Below are 8,675 nucleotides of genomic sequence, written 5' to 3' on the forward strand. Positions count from 1 at the left end.
TTGAAACTAAAATATTTATTTATTCAATATGGTTTATAGTTTAATTTAGAATGATATATATATACATATATATTTTAAATCTTAATGATTAATTAAATTAGACTTTTACTTATATGATTTTGTAATCATTTGTATTTTGTCATAACAAAAATTTTAAACCATGGATCGCAAAATTTGAATGTGAGACTTTTAATAATTTTAGTAATTTATAGTCATTTTTTAAAATTCAAAATATAAAATATACAGAAAAATCTAAATTTTTATAATATGGTTATTTTGTTTTTTTTAAGTTATTTTAATAGTTTTAAATTAAACAAATTTGATAGAAGATACATTTTTTTTATCAGATCTTTTTTATTCAAAATCATTAATTGTCATATATACTTTACCCACATTAGGCAATTCCGTAATCTTTATTTAAGGAAATAATAATTGACATTAATAATGAATTTATGGTTAGTTTAATAAAAAGTTTATTATATAATTAGATGAACCAACCTATTTCTCTAGTAATTCTAAGAATCATCCTAGTGATGACATGTGGCTACAAAAAGAAGTTGTAATGTTTCACAAATAATATATAGGGGATATATTCAAGTGTTTTAGATAATTTCAAAAATAATTATATATTTTGTATATATTTTTATGTTGAAATTAAAATAATTAAAATTATAATTTAGAAGCATGTAACAAATTATAAGATACGGCGCCGGTGCCACACCGTTTTGAAAATTAAAGAGAGACAGTCAAACAGATGATTAAGGAGATGCTTAGTTTTTTTTCTGAAACCGAGATGTTTAGTTTTTTTGTAAAAAACATCTGCAAAATTATGTCTCTTTTTAGTTTTCAAAACTGTGTGGCGTTCGGAAAACAAGGAGAAGCATATGTTATGTTACTCTTTTACTAAAACCATGACATTTCGTTGAACCTAATTTTTGTAAGACTATAAATTAAATACACGGTTTTATTATAAATTAATTATGGAAATAATATTATACTATCTATGTTTTGAAACAATATAGTAATTAATATGTTCTCCAAACAATATAAAATACTAGGTCTTATCTTTTTGATAACATTTTTAAAATTTTCTTTCAAATTATTTGATAAATCAAATAATTGACTAAAATATTCAAATAATTTATAAAAAATATGTATGATTTATTTTTGCAGGTTTAGATACTACAAAATAGTTTCAATCGACATCACATCAAATAAACTAATGGATTCTTTTATTCATATTTTTATAACTAAAAATTACATTCATTTAAATTCAAATAAACTTTCTTACTAAATTAAAAATATATAAATAAAATGTAATAAATTGAAATCAAGTAAATTTTATAAAAAATATATCATACAGTTAATCAAACAAATTACGGAGATTTTATTAGAAATTAATAACGAAAATAGTTGAAATAATTAAAATTAAATTAAACAATATCTTGTACATATGTTATTATATGAAGATATATTGAAAATAACTATATTGTACACTAGATATAATAAAAATAGTTATGAAAACATTCAAAATTTATATTATCTGAAGATAAATGTTTTTTTTTTGCTAAAATAAGATAAATGTTTAGCACTAGTTATGTTTTAAACTTAATATGAATCAAATTATTAGAAAGATAAATTACATTAAAAAAATAGAATAATATTAATTAAGCCGCATTAAATAAATATTATTCATCTATAATCTCCCTTAGCAGTTAACCTAAACAACATTCAATTAATTTATAAAATTGATTTAATTAATTTAAAATAAAATCTGCTTTGTCGAATAGATCGATAGATCATATGATCTAGTCTATATTTAAAGTTGTGTTGTACGTACAGTTTCCTATCTTGTAGAGGAAAGAATAGAATGAAAGGTCGAAGACGCACGCATATGGCTCTCTTTGAGCATCTCAGGTGTGGCTCAGCGATCATGATAACCTGTGATGGAAGCCAGCTGACCGGAGCTGGAATATTCCTTTCAAGGACAGCCACGTGGAATTTATGTATTTCAACATCGACTGTGTGATATTCCGTAAAGTATACACTGTGATATTCCGTAAAAGTATACACTGTGATATGATGCTTACACGCACTAAAACGTCACCTTTGCTTTTTATTCATTGTACAATTAAATATGAAGTAGTCAAACTTTATATCAACGTAGTAGTAATTAACAAATATAATTCCTTCTCTTTTTTTCTGAAAGGGGTTTTCAATTAACAAATGTGATTCTCAGCTAACTAGCAAATCTTTTAAAACTATAGAAAGTCAAACTGCGTTGATGTCAATCAATATATAACATGATCAAGAGAAACCACATGGCTGTGAATCTGTGATGACATTCTTGGGTTCACAGGAACCACCGATTCACAGCATGATGTAACCACCACGCACATCCATCGATCACGTTACTCCAGTGAGAAACAACTCCTCCGGCGAACTAACGACATTACTGGTAATGGTATTTCAGAGATTCGACAGTGAGAAGCTCCTTATGGAGACCTCTTATTTTTTCTTGAACAAAAATATCTGTCTCATTAATCATCATGCAACTATAGCTGAGACTGTTCTGACTAGAATATAAAAAATGTTGATAGAATGATAGTTACTTTGTTTCCTCTGTTTTGGGAAAAGTTAGAGTAGGCAACTTGGTTTTAAACCTAATCAGGGTCCATTTTAGGTATCTAAAAGTCCTATATTTACACAATTATAAACCATGGGTCATTTTGTAACAACACAACCTTTACGTTCAGTGGAAAATAAATCTCTAAGAAGCAAGACGCATTTTTTTGTCAGAAACTTGGCATGTCTTCAAAGACAATGTTTGGATAATTTTCGAGCAATTTATATCCATAAAAGTATGTATATTGATAGAATGAGGTCAGATTTAGAACCGTTGTCGTCAGTAGACTTTGAAGGTGTTTGACCGTCGGCGTCACTTATGTAGAACCTATGATGTAAGAAGGTTTACAAAACATGAGCTAGAGTTCTTGGTCGTCGCCTTTTAGAAACGGCAAGAGTATCGGTAATTGGGTTTCTTAGTTGATTGCTCGTGTGTTGTCTCTGTTCCATGTCCTCATGTTTTAATCAAGATCTATAATTTTTTTACGAAACATACTTCTATATTATCCAATTTCTGGTATATAATGAAAAATTTAGTAGAATTGGTTTAGCTATCTATATTATTAAAATGTGTTTATTTTTCCAGACACGCATATAAAGAAAATTTCATAGTTAATCGTGTTTGAGTTATAATAGTTAAAGGACGGATAACTTATCGAAAAGTGATTTGCAAAATCTCGTAAGTGATGTCAAAACATGTGGAAAGGTCATGTGTAATTGCGCGACGACTAAACAAGTATTTTGAGTTTCCAAAACATTAATGCACTGCTCATCGCACGGAATGGACCCATCGACCGAGTGAGCGGGTGTGGGAGCATATTAGTCATTGGTGGTCGGAACATTACAAGTGGTATCAGAGTTGGTTAGCTACCTCGGGAAGTGTCTTCAGACCTGTTGGTGGTGCACAACGAGGATGTTGCGCTATGCGAGTGGGTGAACAGTTTGTGCACTATGCGAGTGGGTGAACAGTAAAATCTCGATTTCTCGTATACGATGAAAGGCTTATAAAATTGATTTACCTATCTAAGTCCCCAAAGTGCGCTTATCTTTTTGGGCACACATTCGGATAAAACTTCAGAGCTAAGTGTACTTGAGTTAGAGTAATCAAATTATCGGTAACTTATCGGAAAGTGATTTACGATATCGTGTGAGCAAGACCAAAGTACGTGAAAATGTCATGTGGTGAATGCAAGGTCAGTAAACAAATAATTCAAGCTTCCAAAAAATTAACACACTGTCCATCGCACAAAATTGACCCACCGACCAAGTGAATGACTGTAGGAAGTCCCTTAACCGTGTATGGTCGGAGCATTAATACTTCCCTTGAGATTCATAATTTTCAACAACACCTTATCAGCTTATCTCATATGGGCAATGAAATACTTCTTTTACGAAAATGTTAATATCATATCGAATAATTTTAATATTTCGTCAATGCTAATTAGTTATATTAAGATGTAAAAAGGCGTGTTGCCAGCACTAAAAGGCACCCCGTCGAGCAGTAACAAGTTTCCATAAGCACTACATAATATTCTCACACGACCAAAATTTCATTGCTCAACTTTCGTTAGTTAGTTAAAGAATCCTTGAATATCCAACTGTTTGGAGTATATCTCGATGTTTTATGACCCTGATTAAGATTTTCAGTTGTCGAGATTTCATAGTGGATTTTGACTACTATGCCAGAAAATTTCTATAACATATCAAAAACAAATTTAGTTTAATCAGGATGGTTAAAATCTTGGTTATTACAAGATTGTTTATATATGATTCAAGAGAGGAGGCATAATATATTTTGCCTATAAAATAGAAGAGTTGTCCGGAGGAGGTAGTCCAAGTGGCAGGATGGGCCTGTGGTGGCAACCACCATCCGGGTTCGATTCCCTCCACATGCGGAAACTACCCTGCCTCTTCTGGACACCAAAGCGGTACTGGGTTCGATCCAGCCCAGGTACAGTCCTCCCGGGTGAAGTAGACCGCTGCTTGACCGGGCCCAGGGGAATGACCCGCGAAGCGGGGAACCCTTGGATTATCAAAAAATAATAATAGAAGAGTTGGTTAGCGAAAGGTGGAAGACCACACTATCAAGATCTCCGTGTTAACGTGTTATGAATAAAGCATTGATGTTGATTGAGAGCGTATATGATGAACAGTTTGTACGTCTCAAAGATTATGTTAGAGTCAATAATCCTAATTCTTATGTGAAAGTTGATATTGTCATAAATGAGGAAGTTTAGTTCTGTGTAGGTGTTCTGCATTTACTTTTACAATATCTAGAAACTCAGGAAAATTGACATGTTTAAGCAACTTAAAGGAGTTGGTAGCTGCTTTTAAGATGTAAATGAAAGGCTTGCTAGTTGTTTGTTTCTCTATGACAAGATATTGATAATGATATCTACCATGTAGCATGGATGTTGTTTGAATAGAAGACATATTGAATTATTGGACGTGGTTTATGAAGAAGGTGAATGCTAGTTTGTGATTAGAAGACACTGATGAGCAGTGCCATTCCTATACTATATGGGGCCTAAGGCAATTCTGAAAATCGGGCCTTAATAATTTTTATTTTATTTTTCTGATTGTGAAGTTAGTAAACATAAATATAAAAATAGTTAATGAAAAATATTTATTAAGATTGTTTACATGTATTCAAAGAATGATGACCCTCAAAAATCACACCCATGCTGATAAATAAATATAAAAACTGTCATTGAAAAGTTATAAAAGTATCCAACATTACAAAAGAATAAGAAGAGTATATGATAAAACCATGAAAAAAATAAAACATATACAGAAAACAATTAAAAAGTGAATATTCAAAAGCTAAAACTATAGAAAAAATTTAGACCGGAAAAGGATGATACAATTAAATTTGTATAAAATTATTAATAAAACTAGATATGTAAAAATATTTTTAGACCAATTGATCGTAAAAAATGGGACCCCAGAATTAACCATATGAAAAGGGGCCTGAGGCAGTTGCCTCTTTTTTTAACACATAGGCTCTGCCGAAGAGGGATATATATTGTTTCAGATCGTCAAAAAATTGGTGACTGAATATGTTTGTACTTATGTCGGATTGTCGAATGGTTACATATATGATTATGTTTCCAATACTGATAGGAGCTACCGGATTAGAGTCACCAGAGATTGGACAAAAAATGTTTGCCATACACATACATACGAGAAGCTTGAAAGTCTAAGCATGAAAAAACTAATCAAACTACATGTATAGAAAGAAGCTCGCACTGAGCTACGATGATACATACCATGGAGAGAATCAATCTAGGCAAGATGTTCAACAGTGATTCAAGTCCACGTCATTGACTATGCTATGAAGACAAACCCGAATAGTTGGTGTATGGCTTTCTACAATACTAAGAACAATTGTTAAGATGTTGAAAATAATGATCAATAATGAACGCAAGAGATAAGTCACTTACTCGACTCCCAATGGTAAAATCTTAAAAGATGCCAAAACTTATCCGCGCAAAGGTGTATTTTTTTAAACACTGAAAGATTTGATTACATTAACTTGAACATATTACACAAGCCGGCGATTGAGTTAATCCCGGAATCAAAGCCGACTGACAAACACATCAGTCACCAGAATCATAAGCCCACATTCAACTTGAAAGAGAACTAAACTTAAAGGCTACGAAACCCAAAACTAAGTCAAATAGATGAAGATCAAAAGAAACCCAAACATCTTAGAACAATTATGCATGTCAATTCAAAGAAGAATCTTTGTGAAACACAAACGGTGGAGTCACCATAGGACCAAAACCACTAAGAAGAAGGACCTCCTATAGTGAATAGCCCAACAATTTCAAGGAACAAAGCTTCAATCACCGGCGAGACAGAACAACAAAGTGTTCCTACGCTTGACCGGAAGAGACGGAGTCGGATAACACGACATGCAACGCCACAAGGAAGCTTGACGATAGGATAGATCTCGATCAGATCTGAAGTTAAATGACAAGGAGTCAATCCAATCGACTTTGTATTCAACCGAAAGGCAGAAGATTGATACAAAGCCGGTACAAAGATAATTCGAATCCAACATGCAAAATCATTCAACCCGAAGCTAGGGCTTCAACAAAATAGATCTCATCTAAAACGACTAGAAAGGGCATGCACTGACAACCGATTGAAGCGTATGATGATCAGCTCCAACTTCAATCCCTTCGGAGAAGAGATCTACTGTTAAGTAGAAAGAAGCAAAAGAGAGATCATCCTCGATTATCACAGAAAAGACAAAAAAGATTAAACCCGACTCCGGTTCTGTGAAAGCCGCTGGAGTCGGAGAACCATAATCTGAGTTTGTGACTTTCTAGAGAGAAGGCAGATGTTGAGTAAGAGAAAAAAAAAATGAAAGTTATTGAAATTGACTGAATTTTTTGAATTTTTTGTTTGAGAAAACCATGTTCACAAAAGCCGAAATAACATGTATGTAGTCGATATTGAAAGATGTTCTTCCCGTGTCGGTTTGAATAAGCAGACTTGTAACGTTAAATGATATGTATTCCTTGTGAGCACACATATCGTGTGATGTAACAAAAAAAAATCATGTTAAAATCTAGGGAAAACTGTTTTTTAGAGTAAAAAAGTAGTAACTATGTCTTTTTAGACTAATCTATATTTTGTGTCATATTTTCCTATAATACCCTTTAATATTTATGAAAATAATTTTAATAAATAGTTTTACAAACAAAATTTTTTTGGAAAAATAGTAACATTTGTTAAAATACTTATATGAACTTAATGATATATTTTCCAGTTATAAAAAAGTTAAAATTATAAATTTCAGATTATGTTCTAAAAAAAATAGAAATGACATTCTACGAAGTAGAAAATGAAATCTACTTTTTTCATTGAATCTACAATGTTTAGAATACGTGATCTACGTAAATAGGAGTATTCTACAAATATGTAGAATACACATTCCGCGCTTAACCTACCATTCTAAAATTCTTAGAAATCAAAATCTACACATTAATCTAATTCTAAAACATGTAGAAACCGACTTCTACAGATTTACTATAAATCTAAAACATGTAGAAATCAAATTCTAAACATTACTATAATTCTAAAAAACTGTAGAAACTGATTTCTACATATTAGTTGTATTCTACGGATAAGAAATCAGTTCCTAAAAATATGGAAACAAAATATTTGAGAATATTCACTTTTATATTTTTTTAAAAATCGATTTTAAAAAAAAAAAAAAAAGCGAAAAAGGAACAAAAAAAAGTGACAAAAAAAACCTTGGCAACCTTCTTCGCCGTCTTCTATATTCCATTGATTCTTCACAAAATTTTCACAAAATTTTCACATTATTTCTACCATGATTCATGTCTATGCTTCATGTGGTGTTTGAGAATTGGTTGTATCTTCAGGTTGGAGTTTTAATGTTGATAAAAAAGGGGGAAGGTTACTTGTTTTGGAATTGAAGTCTTCTCTAGAAGAGTTACAGAAAAACGTTATAGAGGATTTTGCTCTAATTTATGCATTGTTTTATCAATTTGCTTCAGAAGGAAATCAAACGAATATAGACCCCATGGGTAATTCTGAAGCTTTTCCAAATCCATCGCCAACTTCATGTACAGATGCGGGATATTCACCTTCTCATCCTTCCCCATCACCACACCCATAATAACGCAAAGATATATCAGTCTCACCCTATCAACCCAAGTCCAGGTATTGCTCTCTTCCAAATGCTTCTTTTTAATGATCTGCAAATTTATTTTTCCATTTGTCTTTATCTGCTTGCTCCAAAAACCATCATCATCTTTCCATGTCACTAACCCACTGTTATTCTCTCGCTTCACTTTCAAACCAGTGACAGCATGATACTCTTGCAATCCAAAACGCAGAGGTCTCTTAGCGAAAGTGAACCACTTCTCATGTCTCTTGCTTGTCATCAACTCCTTACACAAGAAAGAGTGTACCAACCTCGCCGAAAACTTCAGATCATTCTTCTGGATAACCATAATCTGTGAAAAAATGGGATCTTTCATAACTTCATCGAATTCTGGCTCCATTTTTTC

The sequence above is a fragment of the Brassica oleracea genome, chromosome C2, assembly GCF_000695525.1.
Source record: "Brassica oleracea var. oleracea cultivar TO1000 chromosome C2, BOL, whole genome shotgun sequence".
In the NCBI taxonomy this organism is placed as follows: domain Eukaryota; kingdom Viridiplantae; phylum Streptophyta; class Magnoliopsida; order Brassicales; family Brassicaceae; genus Brassica; species Brassica oleracea.